At 37.2% G+C, this 14,675-nt stretch overlaps 2 non-coding genes across 2 annotated transcripts; both read left to right on the top strand.

Annotated features, from left to right (window-relative positions):
• Positions 1-7,342: 7,342 nt before the first annotated feature.
• LOC121208224 (small nucleolar RNA R71) lies at positions 7,343-7,446 on the top strand. The gene has a single exon (XR_005903182.1). It is a non-coding gene; the product is annotated as a small nucleolar RNA R71 (small nucleolar RNA).
• Positions 7,447-10,241: 2,795 nt separating this feature from the next.
• Positions 10,242-10,348, top strand: LOC121208399 (small nucleolar RNA R71). The gene has a single exon (XR_005903420.1). It is a non-coding gene; the product is annotated as a small nucleolar RNA R71 (small nucleolar RNA).
• Positions 10,349-14,675: the final 4,327 nt, after the last annotated feature.

Raw genomic sequence — 14,675 nt, 5'->3', positions numbered from 1 at the left:
CACAATAAAAAAATCATAAAATTAGTAAAATAATTGAAGAGAATAGAGTGAAAAGAGTGAACAAACGCAATAGCTTGGTAGAGGGAGGAGGTTGGGTCGTCGATGGTGGTGCTGTGGTTGGCGCACGGGCGTGGCAGGGAGGGTGTGTGAAAGGATTTCGGCGGCTAGGGTTTGATATTTGAGGGAGGGGATGATGAATAGTGGGGGGTTTATATAGATTTTGGGGCACACGGCCGTGGGACATGCCCGTGTGTCCTAATTTTAGCCTGTATGTATCGTGATGTCCAAATTTAGGGGCGTCTGAAATTAGGCCCATGCTCGTGTTCTTTGGGCGTGTTGATGCACACGACCGTGTCACATGGTCGTGTTCTGTTTCGTCCGCTTCTCCCACGCCCGTGTATGTATGTCCACGCCTGTGTTGTTTTGTCAGTCTTGACCACGGGTAGTGAGCACGGACGTGTCCCACGCCTGTATTGTTTTCTCAGTTTCAACCATGGCCTTTAGACACGGGCATATCGCACGCCCGTGTTGTTTTGACAGATTCACCTACGGCCATGTCGCACGGCTGTGGCAACTTTTCGACTCCCGTGTCGGGGAAAAATTTTGCCCTGTTTTCACACGGCCGTATCACACGGTCGTGTTGCCTTCCATGGTATGGGCACGGCCTGAGGCACGCCCGTGTGCCTGGCCGTATGGTTCTAGAAAACCTGTGTTCAGTGACTCAATTAGTGATTTAAATGTTAAAAACTAAAATTTAAAGAAGTTAACACTGTTAGTGCTCGGGTTGCCTCCCGAAAAGCACTTATTTATAGTCTAAACTCGACTTATCTCTCGGTTGCGTGGTCATGGTGGTACGAGGAGTTTACACTCCTCATCCCTGCTATCAATTTTATCAAAATAAGGTTTTAGACAAGTACTATTTACCTTGAACGTACCGAATTTAGAAGGAATTACCTCGACTATTCCATATGGGAAAATGCTAAGTTCCGTAAGAGGGATTTCTCCATTAGGTTCAGAGGTGGCAATCCGAGAGTCTGCTACATCTAATAGTACTTTGTCTCCAACCTTAAGTTGATTTGGTGAAATATTGAGCTCATCATGGAATGGTTTTGGTTTATCGTGTGGTCTCGATTTCTGTGTCCGTCATTCATCTAGTTCCTAGACCTGTAGCCTTCGTTCTTCATAGATGGGTCCTTTTTCGTTACTCGAACATGGCTCAGGTGTGTTCTTTGAACGTGCTTCCTGCAAAGAAGGTTTCACCACATGATCAGTATTAGCAGTACAATTTATACAATCACCCTCGATATTTGATGTGTTACTTGAATTACGAGCTTGAAGAGTGACTGTTTCCTCACCCACATGAAGTGTGAGGTCACCTGTACCAACATCAATTATAGTTCTAGAAGTTACTAAAAAGGGCTTTCCTAAAATTAATGGCAGTCACTATCCTTTTCTATGTCTAGAACAACAAAATCAGCTGGGAATATGAGTTTATCAAATTTAACGAGTACATCTTCAATAATACCCCTAGGAAATTTTATTGTTTTTTCTACTAACTGAATGCTCATCCTAGTTTGTTTGGGTTTTCCAAGACCTAGTTGTTTAAACATTTTATAAGGCATGACATTGATACTAGCCCCTAAATCAGTCAAAGCATTATTAACATCTAACCTATCAATTAACAAGGAACCGTAAAACTCCCTGGATCTTTGAATTTGTTGGCCAGCTTATTCTGTAGTATGGCTGGGCAAACTGATTTTAACTCCACATACGACGCCTCATCCAACTTCCGCTTATTTGTTAAAAGCTCATTTAAGAATTTGACTGCGTTTGGCATCCGCGAAAAAGCTTCAATAAACGGTAAGTTAATATGTAATTTTTTAAATAATTTAAGGAATTTACTGAATTGTTCATCTGTGTGGTCTTTTCTTGTCACATTGGGGTATGGCACACGAGGTTTGTACTCTTTACTTGCCGGTGTTTTTTCACTGTGGTCTACCTCTGATCGCAGTGATCCGTAACAAGTAATAAATATTTATAATAAAGATCAAACCTATACTAACTATTATCATGACGAAAAGGCAAGCGCACCTATCGAACAATAGTATAGTAACAGCAAGACCGGGATATCGTACCCAAGGGAACCAAAAGTACTAGTAATAACTGTCTTTTTATTATCTAGCCTAAGAATAAAAGGGGTTCGTTTTAATTAACTAATTATTTAAACTAAGAACGCACAAAGAAAAAAATTAGGGAATTGTTTTTGGGAAAATCGATTGACTTGAGACAATACCTAAGGAAAAATCCACCTAGACTTTACTTGTTATTCTGGCGCCGAACCGGACAATTTATTCATTCAACTTGTTCCGTAGAGATCCCTAAGTTATGTTATTATCCCTATTAAAGACTAATAACGTCTAATCCCTAGATTGAATAACCAAGACTTTTCTCTAATTAACACTCTAGGGTTGCATTAACTTGATCTATGGACCCCCCTTTAGGTTTCACCCTAATCCGGCAAAATCTTGTCACCCTATTTCTAGGCGCGCAACCAACTCCGCTTAATTATGACAAAAGTACTCTTAGATAGGGTCTATTCCTCCTCTGAATAAGAGCGTGTCTTGAATCAGTATCCTGGGATATCAAAACAAGAATTAAAAACACATAATTAAGAACAAGTTAAATATTTATCATACGATTCAGAAAATAATAACAAGATTCATCTTAGGTTTCATTCCCCTTAGGTATTTAGGGGTTTAGTTCATAACTAAATAAGAAAACATCTCAGAAGAATAAAGAATACAAAACATAAAGAAAACCCAAAACTCCTGAAGGGAAATTGAGGAGAGATCTTCAATCTTGATGATGAATCCGACTTCTGAGATGTATCAATCGGCTTTCTTAGGGTAATTCCTTACCCCTCTTCTCTGTCTCCCTTTTCCTCCTCCTCTAGTGTGTATTTATAGGCTTTGGAATGCCTAGAAACCCTCCAAAGTGGCCTTTTTCGAATTCGACTTAACTTGGGCTCGGCAGCGACACGCCTGTGTGACATGCCCGTGTTCGATTACTTCAGGCTGTGTTCGAGCCTGCCAAATTGACACGACCGTGTGGTTTGCCCGTGTGAGGAGGTCCAGGCCGTGTTGATTTCGTACTTTGGCCCATTTTCTCTGTTTTTGGCCAGTTTCTCGTTCCTTTTGCTCTCCTATGCTCTCCTAAGTATAAAATATATTAAAGCATTAGGAGCATCGAATTCACTAATTCTAATGAGAAATCATCCATAAAATGCATTAAACATGGGGTAAAAATATATATATAATTTACGGTTTATCAAATACCCCCACACTTAAGCATTTGCTTGTCCTCAAGCAAAATCCTCAACTCATAATCAAAATAAATTCTTCTCAACTTATAATTCTTATCGATAATATCTCAAAGTAATCTATAGGTAATCATACATTGAGAATTCGACTAAAAGAACATAAAAGTTCAAACATTCCAAGTTGAGTATTTAATCATGCAAACATAGGTGTCTCTTCGCATCTAAGTAATTACCTTTGATTCAGAATATCACAGAGTTTCACATCCTCACTAAAGATTCACTCAAATCACTCGAGGTGTTTAAGAATAATAAATAAAGCACTCAATAGTCAATAATGAAAAGTCATTACCATAGGCTTGCATGAAAATCAAATGTCCACCACTGTAATTTAAGATGATACATCAATCAAAAGGTCTTTAGAGGGTTGTAGTACGGCTTGGCTAGGGGGTGTGGCCACAAGCTGAAAGAAAGGGTTAGAATCGAGATTGAATTGAAAAATTTCCTAACTAGAAAAAGAGTTAACCTTCACTTTTGTACAACAGAGCTTCTTCTTAGAATATGGAATTACTAATATGTATACATAGTTTTTTTTAAGAACAAGTTAGATAAAGAAGAAAAACATAGCTAAGCAACTTTTCCAATTCAGATCTCGACAAAAATAGGGATCAAATTAATTTGGGGGATTTCAATAATAATGGGTTAATGGTTAATATTAAGGGTAATACAAGGAATGGCTTGTTAGGCTAAAGGGGGTTTACTAGGGGTTAATCGTGGAGGTAGGCTTTTCATGGCATGAGTGGGTTAATCCTAAGTGCCTTAATCATTTTACATATCAAATCAAACAGTGTGGTCTCGACATGCATAATCAAGCAAGTTCTAGAATAACAATTCAATACTGACGCACTCAAAGCAATAATAAAAGTGAGCATGAAAGGATAAATAGATGCTCGAAAGGTTCAAAAATCTCACAAAAATTATGGCTTTTTTATGTTTAGACTTGTGAATTCTAATTCAAAGTAATACCTAAACTTGGGGAAACAACCTATAATTTAATTTCTTAAAAATCAACTTATCATGCTTGATTCTCTAATGACTTAAAGTTTGAACAATCAACGCATAAATCCCTATGTTTTAATTCAAGATATATCAATTAAAATCATAAACCAATCAAAATTTATCCTAAATATGATATGAGAGCTTTTCAAGAGAGCAAGGTAATTATTCAGGGATTTTTTTATAATGAAATAAATACCCCCACACTTAAGATGTACATTGCCCTCAATGTACAAAGATAGATATTAGAGTATAAAAATAAGATAGGGAGAGAAGTGAAACTTCCTATATGATGAACGGATGATATCCTTGCATTGGCGAGATCGAGTATTGGAGATACTTTGGATGGCAAGCTGGACTCTAAAGGTAAGCCATTTTTTTGTTGTTGTTGTTGTTGTTTTTTAATTAAAGGAAAAAAATGAATCTTAAAAACGAATGAATCTTAAAAATAAAAGAAAAATAATATAATATAATTATTCTAGTTTTTCAAGTGGCACGATCGGAGCACACGCCTGTGTGTTACGTGACTCGGTCGTGTTTGTCCCAAATGAAGATGTCGCTACACGGTCTTCTCGCACGTCCGTGTGTATAGGCCGTGTCGCTATGTGATCGTGCCGCACGACAGTGCCTGGCGTGGTTTTCTTATCCCACGGTCGTTTAGGTTTTCACACGCCCGTGTCATTCTGACAGTGTTTGGCCACGGGTGCTAGCACGGGCGTGTCTAACGCCCGGGTTTATTTGGTAGATTAGACTACGGCGATGTCACATGACCGTGGCGTTTTATCTCAGCCTCTGTTTTGGGGAAATCATTTACCCTGTTTTCACACGGTCGTATCGCACGGCCGTGTTTCCCTCCGTGTTGGTGCACACGGCCTTAAGCACGACCGTGTTACAGGCCGTGTGGTGCTGGGAACCTGTGCTTCAAATACTCTATTAGTGACCTAAATGTTTAAATTTTGAAAATAATTAAAAATGGTTAGTACTCGGGTTGCCTTCCGAGAAGCACTTATTTATAGTCTAAGCTCGACTTACCTCTCCGTTGAACGATCATGGTGGTTCGAGGAGTTCGTACTCCTCATTCCTGTTGTCAATCTTAAAATAAGGTTTTAAATGAGTGTTGTTTACCTTAAAAGTGCCGAACTTAGGATGACTTACCTCAATTGTACCGAATGGAAAAATACTAAGTACCGTAAGAGGGATTTCCTCGTTTGGTGTGGTAGTGACAATGTGAGGATCAACGGCTTCTAGTAAGACTGTATCGCTGACCTTAAGTTGATTAGGAGAGGTATCGGGCTTATTTTTGCGTAATTTTGGTTTATCATGTGTTCTCGGTTTGTGTTATTGCCATTCGTCTAGTTCATTTATCCGTAGTATTCATTCTTTATGGATGTCTTTGTTCTCTTCATGATAGTAGCGCACTGTCTCTGTTGTCTTGGTTCGAGAAGGTTCCTGCAAGGACGATTGAATATTAGTTTTATCATTGATAGGTTTTATAGCATTATCCTGAGTCTTAGGGGTTTTGACTAAATCGCGTGCTTGGAGTGTTATTGCGTCATCACCTACACGAAGTGTTAGCTCTCCTGTGCCTACACTAATAATGGTTCTGGCAGTTGCTAAAAAGGGTCGTCCTAAAATTAAAGGTACCTCGTTATCCTCATCCATGTCTAAGACGACAAAGTCTACTGGGTAAATAAATTTATCAATATTAACGAGAATGTCTTCAATAATACCCTTAGGAAATCTAACTGTTTTGTCAGCCAATTGTATGCTCATCCTAGTCTGTTTGGGTTTATCGAGACCTAGTCTTTTAAACATCTTATATGGCATAACATTTATACTTGCCCCTAGTCTTTTAAACATCTTTCAATTTTTTAAGTAGCTCATTCTTTAGAATAGCTGAGCAGACGGCATTGAGCTCCACATGCGATGTAGCGTCTAATTTCCTTTTTTTGCTCAAAAGTTCCCTTAAAAATTTTGTTGAGTTGGGCATCTGCAAAAGAACTTTAATAAAGGGTAAGTTAATGTGTAATTTCTTTAAGAGTTTAACAAACTTACAGAATTGTTCTTCTGTTCTATCGTTCGTCATCGCTTTAGGATATGGCACGCGAGGTTCATGATTCGTAAGTACCTATTTGGGATCATCATTGTTTACCTCTTCTCGACCTTTGTTCATCGCGTTGTCTTACTGTAATTCTCGCTCAGGTGCAACGAATCCTTCCTTATTTTGAGTGCTAATTGCATTGAGATGTTCCCTCAGATTAGGTTCAGTATTATTTGGTAGGCTACCTTGTGGTCGTTCAGAGATTAATTTGGACAGCTGGCCTATCTGAGTTTCGAGTCCTTGGATCGATGCTTGTTGATTCTTAAGTTCTGTCTCAGTATTTTGGAAACGGGTTTATGACACCGAGATGAATTTAGAAAGCATCTCTTCAAGGTTTGGTTTCTTCTCTTATTGATAAGGTGGCTGTTGAAAACCTTGAGGAATTTGTGGCTTTTGATTCCCTTGACCACCCAGGAGAAATTTGGGTGGTTCCTCCAACCTGCATTATAAGTATTACTATATGGGTTATTTTGAGATCTAAAGTTATTGTTATCCATATAGTTGACTTGTTCCTCTTCGGTTGTAGGATTGAAGGATTGGTATTCTGTATGCACACCCCATTCGCTTGAGTCACACCTCATTACTAGATGTACTTGCGTAGAACCAAGAAAACTATCAATCTTTTTATTAAGAAGTTCTACCTGATTTGACAACATAGTAACTGAGTCGATGTTATAAACGCCGGCTGTTTTCGTTGGCTTTGCTCTCATAACTTGCCACTGATAGTTATTCAGTGACATCTCCTCTATAAATTCATAGGCATCTTCTGGTGTTCTATTGTTGATGGTTCCGCCAGCGGTTGCGTCAATCATTTGTCTTGTCGAGGGATTCACACCATTGTAGAACGTTTGAACTTGTAGCCAAAGCGATAACCATGGTGAGGGCACCTTCTCAGTAAGTCCTTGTATCTCTCCCATGCATCGTAAAGTGTTTCTAAATCCATCTGCACAAAAGAAGAGATATCATTATGCAATTTAGCCGTTTTAGCCGGCGAAAAATATTTTAGTAAAAATTTCTCGGTCATTTGTTCCCAAGTAGTGATAGACCCTCGTGGTAACGAGTTCAACCACTGTTTAGCTTTGTTTCTCAATGAAAAGGGAAATAACCAAAGACGAATGGCATCATCAGAAACGCCATTGATTTTGAATGTATCGCAAAATTCCAGGAAATTTGCTAAGTGAATGCTGGGATCTTCATCCTACAAGCCATCAAACTGAACAAACTGCTGTATCATCTGAATAGTGTTAGGTTTTAGTTCGAAATTATTCGCAGCAATAGCAGGTCTAACTATACTAGATTCAGTTCCTATTAAAAAGGGTTTAGCATAGTCATACATAGTACGTGGAGCAGGATTTTGATTAGCTGCAATTACAAGAGGCATCTGATTGTCTTGGCTTTCAGCCATCTCTTCGGTTGGGGGTTGAGTTTCGTCTTCTTACTCGTTCTCCGTGTATCATAAGCTGCGCCTTATCTCTCTTTGATTTTTGTGAACTGTGCAGTCGATTTCTTCGTCAAAAAGTAATGGTCCTGACGAGTTTCTTCTAGTCATAAACTATAAAAAAACCTGCTAAGAGAAAGAAAAAGTAAATTAATAAATAAGAAAATAAAGTAAAATTGCAAGAAAAATAAATGGCTAAAGTAATAAAAATTTAGTGTTCCTAATATTTCAGTTCCCCGGAAATGACACCAAAAACTTGACCACAGTGATCCGTAACAAGTAATAAATATTTAGAATGAAGATCAAAACTAGACTAACTATTATCACGACGAAAAGGCAAGCACACCTATCGAACAATAGTATAGTAACGGCAAGATCGGGATATCATACCCAAGGGAACCAAAAGTACTAGTAATAACTATCTTTTTATTGTCTAGCCTAAGAATAAAAGGGGTTTGTTTTAATTAACTAATTATTTAAACTAAGAACGTACAGACAAAAGAATTGGGTAATTGCTTTTAGGAAAATCGATTGACTTGAGACAATACCTAAGGAAAAATCCACCTAGACTTTACTTGTTATTCTGGCTCCGAACTGGACGATTTATTCATTCAACTTGTTCCGTAGAGATCCCTAAGTTATGGTATTATCCCTATTCAAGACTAATAACGTCTAATCCCTAGATTGAATAACCAAGACTTTTCTCTAATTAACACTCTAGGGTTGCATTAACTCGATCTATAGATCCCCCTATTAGGTTTCACCCTAATTCGGCAAAATCTTGTCACCCTATTTTTATGTACGCAACAACTCCGCTTAATTATGAAAAAATTACTCTTAGACAGGGTCTATTCCTTCTCTGAATAAGAGCGTGTCTTGAATCAGTATCCTGGGATATCAAAAAAAGAATTAAGAACACATAATTAAGAACAAGTTAAATATTTATCATACGATTCAGAAAATAATAACAAGATTCGTCTTAGGTTTCATTCCCCTTAGATATTTAGGGGTTTAGTTCATAACTAAATAAGAAAACATCTCAGAAGAATAAAGAATACAAAACATAAAGAAAACCCAAAACTCCTAAAGGGAAATTGAGGAGAGATCTTCAGTCTTGATGATGAATCCGGCTTCTGAGATGGATCAATCGGTTTCCTTAGGGTAATTCTTTACCCTTCTTCTCCGTCTCCCTTTTCCTCCTCCTCTAGTGTGTATTTATAGGCTTTGGAATGCCTAGAAACCCTCCAAAGTGACCTTTTCCAAATTGGACTTAACTTGGGCTCGGCAGGGACACGCCTGTGTGACATGCCCGTGCTACTTCAGGCCGTGTTCGAGCTTGCCATATTGACACGGCTGTGTGGTCTGCCCGTGTGAGGAGGTCCAAGCCGTTTTTGATTTCGTACTTTGGTCCAAGCATTAGGAGCATCGAATTCACTAATTCTAATGAGAAATCATCCATAAAATGCATTAAACATGGGGTAAAAATATGTATAATTTATGGTTTATCAACCTCACATTTGCTTTTACTTACCACAATTCCTTACCTCGATTCCGGTTCAGGTTCGACTAACCCTTCCTCATCTTGAATGGTAATTTCATTGAGCTGTTCCCTTGGGTTAGATTCAGTGTTACTCGGCACGCTACCTTGTGGTCGTTCAGAAATAAATTTGGTGAGTTGGCCTATCTAAGTTTCAAGCCCTTGGATCAACGCTTGTTGATTCTTAAGTGCTGTTTCGGTATTCTAAAAGCTAGTTTCTGACACTGAGATAAACTTTGTTAGCATCTCCTTAAGGTTCGGCTTCTTTTCCTGTCAGTAAGGTGGTTGTTAAGAACCCGGAAGGTGTTATGGCCTTTGATTTCCTTAACCGCCCCACGAGAAATTAGGATGGTTCCTCTATCTTACATTATAAGTATTACTATATAGGTTATTTTGAGGTTTAGAGTTATTGTTACCCATATATTGGACTTGTTCCTCCTTGATGCCAGGGTTGAAGGGTTGATATTCTGTGTATACTCCTCCTCCATATGAATTGCATCTCATCACTGGATGTACGTGAGTAGAACCACACGAACCATCAATCTTTTTATTTAAGAGTTCTACCTGGTAAGATAGCATAGTAACCGCATCGAGGATGAAAACACCGGCTGCTTTCGTCTGCTTTGTCCTCACAACTTGCCACTGATAGTTATTTAGTGACATCTCCTCAATAAATTCGTAAGCTACTTCAGGTGTTTTGTTATTCAAAGTTCCACCGGCGGCTGCATCGATGAGTTACCTCGTTGAGGGTTTCACACCGTTGTAAAACGTCTGAACCTGTAGCCAAAGTGGTAACCCATGGTGAGGGCACCTTCTTAAAAGATCCTTGTATCTCTCCCATGCATCATAGAGTGTTTCTAGATCCATCTGCACAAAAAAAGAGATGTCATTCCTCAACTTAGCTATTTTAGCCGACGAAAAATATTTAAGTAAAAACTTTTTGGTCATTTGTTCCTAAGAAGTGATCGACCCTCGTGGTAACGAGTTCAATCACTGTTTAGCTTTGTTCCTCAATGAAAAGTGAAACAACCGAAGGTGAATGGCATCACCAAAAATGCCATTGATTTTAAAAGTGTCGCAAAACTCTAGAAAATTTGCCAAGTGATTGTTTGGATCCTCATCCTGCAAACCATCAAACTGAACAAACTGTTATATCATTTGAATTATGTTAGGTTTCAGTTTAAAATTATTTGCAGCAATAACAGGTCTAACTATACTTGACTCAGTTCCTATTAAATTAGGTTTAGCATAATCACACATAGTGCGTAGAGCAGGATTCTGAGTTACTAGATCAGCAACAATAGAACGAGGTAGCGGATTTTCCTGATTTTCAATCATCTCCTTGGTTGTGGTGTGAATGTCTTCCTCTTCCTCTTCCTCTTCCTCTGTGTATCTTAGGATTCGCCTTATTTCTCTTCAATTTCTGTGAGCTGTGCGATCTATCTCACTATTAAAAAGTAATGGTCCCAACGAGTTTCTTCTAGTCATACACTATAAAAACCTGCCAGAAGCGAATAAACAAAAAATTAGAAAAGAAAATAAAAATTTAAATTGCAATAAAATTAAAATGGCTAAAGCAATAAAAATCGAGTGTTCCTAATATCTTAGTTCCCCAGCAACGAAAAACTTGATGTGATGTAAATTGTGATAAGTTTTCTAATTTATGAATGACTGTTCTTGAAAACTAACTATTATCACGACAAAGGCAAGCGCACCTATCGAATAGTAGTATAGCTTATGGAAAGACCGGAATGTCGAACCCAAAGAAACTAAAAGTACTAGTATTAACTTTCTTTTTATTATCTAGCCTAAAAATAAAGGGATTTGTTTTATCTAAACTAATTACTAAACTAAGAATGCACAGAAAGTGAATTGGGGAAATAACTTTTGGGAAAACTGAATGATTTTGGACAATACTTAAGGAAAAATCCACCTAGACTTCACTTGTTATTTGACTCTGAGTCAGACGATTTATTCATTTGACTTGATCCGTAGAAATCCCTAATTTATATTATTATCTCTCTCGAGACTAACAATGTCTAACCCTAGGTTGAGTAATTGAAATCTCTTTCTAATTAACTCCCTAGTGTTGCATTAACTCAGTCTATGGATTCCCTTATTAAGTTTCACCCTAATCCGACAAAATCTTGTCACCATATCTCTAGGCGTGCAATCAACTTTGCTCAATTATGCTAGATCTACTCTTAGACAGGGACTTTTGCTCCTCTGAATAAGCACATCAATACTTGAATCAATATCCTGGAATATTAAAGTAAGAATTAAGAACACATAATTAAGAACAAGTCAAATATTTATCATACAATTCAGAACATAATAACAAGATCCGTCTTAGGTTTCATTCCCCTTAGGTATTTAGGGGATTTAGTTTAAATTTATGAAAGGAAACATCTCAAAATAATAAAGATAACAAAACATAAAGAAAACCCAAAACTCCTGAAGGAAATTGAAGGGAGATCTTCAGTCTTGAAGATGAATCTGGCTTTTGAGATGGATCAATCAGCTTTTTTCGAGTAATTTCTTGTCTCCTACCATGTGTGTCCCTTCTAATCCTCCTCTAGTGTGTTTAAATAGGCTTTAGAATTCCTAGAAGCCCTCTAGAGTGGCCTTTTTCGAATAGGACTAAACTTGGGCTCAACAAGGACACGCCCGTGTTCGATTTCTTCAAACCATGTTCAAGGCTGTTAAATAGGCACGGATGTGTGATCTACCCGTGTAAGTCGTGCTCGATTCTGCTAAAAGGACACGGGAGTGTGGTCTACCCATGTAAGGAAGTCTAAGCCATGTTAGAGCCTGCTAGAACTACACGGGCGTGTGGTTTGCCCATGTACGGAAGTCCAGGCCGTGTTGATTTCACATGTTGGTCAATTTTCTCTGTTTTCGGCCCATTTCTTGCTCTTTTTACTCTCCTATGCTCACCTAAGTATAAAAAATGAAATTAAAGGATTAGGAGCATCGAATTCACCAAATCTAAGGAGAAATCATCCATAAATGTGCTAAGCATGGGATAAAAATGTGTATAAATTACGGTTTATTAGCTTGCGCAAATATACACGGGCATGGGAGAAGCGAACGAAGCAAGACACGGCTGTGCACACGATCGTGTGCACCAACACGCCCAAAGAACACAGGCGTGGGCCGAATTTCAGACGCGCCCAAATTTGAAAACCACGAAAAACATGGGCTAAAATAAGGGCACACGGGCTTGCTTATTTTACTATTATTTTTATTTTTATTTTTATTTTTATTTTTATTTCTATTTCTATTTTATTTAAAATTCCATTGTCTTTTATTTATTTTCGAAGACTTCTGTGTTTTATTTCAAACTCTGCTTATCCTTATGGTTATTATCGAATTATCCCTTAATTCTGTTTCAAAGTGGTGTTTACTTTCTCAGAATTATGCCTTTCATAAGCTTTACCTACAATTCTCACTCTCGCTAATCCAAAGATTTCATCCACAATTTCAGGGTAGTTTCGGTTATCTCCCTCTCTTTTGATATTATCTTTATATTGCTATTATATATCTTTGTACATTGAGGACAATGTACATCTTAAGTGTGGGGAGGTTATTTATGTGATTATCAGAAAATTCCTGAATTTTTATCTTGTTCTCAAATAATTTTCTCATATCATTATTGGAGTAAATTTTGATAGATTTATGATTCTTATTGATATGTTCTAAATTAAATCATAAGTAACTGTACATTGTTTGTTTAAACTTTAAGACATTAGAGAATAGAGTGTGATAAGTTGAAACCTTTGAGAATTAAAATTACTAGGTTGTTTCCCTGAATTGAGATATTATCTTGAAGTTCTGAATTTACAGGATTAACATCAAATACCCATAATTTATGTGAGATTTTGAGCCTTTTAGAGCATATATCCTTCTTGCTCACTGATTTTATTGATTATTAGTGTGTCAACATTGATTTGTTATTCTAGAACTTGCATCGATTATACATGTCGAGACCATACCATTGATTTGATATACTTAAATGATAAAGGCACTTAGGTTTTAACCATTTTTTTCCCTCATAGAAAGCCTACCTACATAATTGACCATTAGTGAACCCCTTTGAGCTTAACAAACTAATTTTTTTTAATTTACCCTAAATTTTAACCCATAACTTAACCCTTTTTAATTCATTAAGTATTTTTCCCAGGTTTCTTAACTTCCTTTTTATCGAGATTTAATTTGATTTATTACCTAGCTAGGTTCGTTTTTTTTATTCCCTGAATTATTTCTTATTGTGTGCTTTCCACATACTTTATTTGTTCATAAAAAAAACATACATACACATTAGTAGTAATTCTTTGTTGTTGAGCTTAAATATTTAATTTCATATTTTGAGATGAAGCTCATGTTTTTTTCAATTGATGTTAGTTGTTTTCTAGTTTGGTAATTTATCAAGTTAATCTCGATTTTAACCGTTTCTTTTTCAGCCTTTATCCACACCTTTAACCCAAAGCTCCGTTACAACCCTTCAAAGACCTTTTGATTTGTGTATCATCTCATTTACAGTGGTGGAGATTTGATTTTCAAGTAAGCCTATGGTAATAACTCTTCATGTTTGACTAATGAGTGTTTAATTTGAACCTTAAACACATTAAGTGATTTGAGTGAACCTTTAGTGAAGATGTCAACCATTGTCAATTTGGAATCAAAGATAATTACTTAGATAAAGGGGATGCCTATAATTTTATGATTAAAATGCTCGACTTTGACTATTTGAAACTTTAATGTTCTTTTAGTTAAATTTTCAATGCATGACTACTTGTGGATTATTTTGAAACATTATTAATGAGAATTATAAGTTGAGAAGAATTTATTTTGATTGTGAGTTGAGGATTTTGCTTGAGGACAAGCAAACACTTAAGTGTGGGTGTATTTGATAAGTCGTAATTTATCATAATTTTATCCCATGCTTAGCACATTTTTGGATGAATTATCATTAGATTTATGGAATTTGATGCTCCTAATCCTTTAATTTCATGTTTCATACTTAGGTGAGCATAAGAGAGTAAAACGAGCGAGAAATGGGCCAAAAAGGACAAAATGGGTCAACGTGGTAAATCAATACGGCCTGGATTTCCTCACACGGGTATACCACAGTCCCGTGCCTATTTAATATACTTGCACACGGTTTGAAGCACTTGCACACGGGCGTGGCACACAGTCGTGTCCCTGTCAAGCCCAAGTCTAATTC

This window comes from Gossypium hirsutum, chromosome A01, assembly GCF_007990345.1.
Source record: "Gossypium hirsutum isolate 1008001.06 chromosome A01, Gossypium_hirsutum_v2.1, whole genome shotgun sequence".
Classification (NCBI taxonomy): domain Eukaryota; kingdom Viridiplantae; phylum Streptophyta; class Magnoliopsida; order Malvales; family Malvaceae; genus Gossypium; species Gossypium hirsutum.
This window is presented reverse-complemented; position numbering and strand designations above follow the sequence as displayed.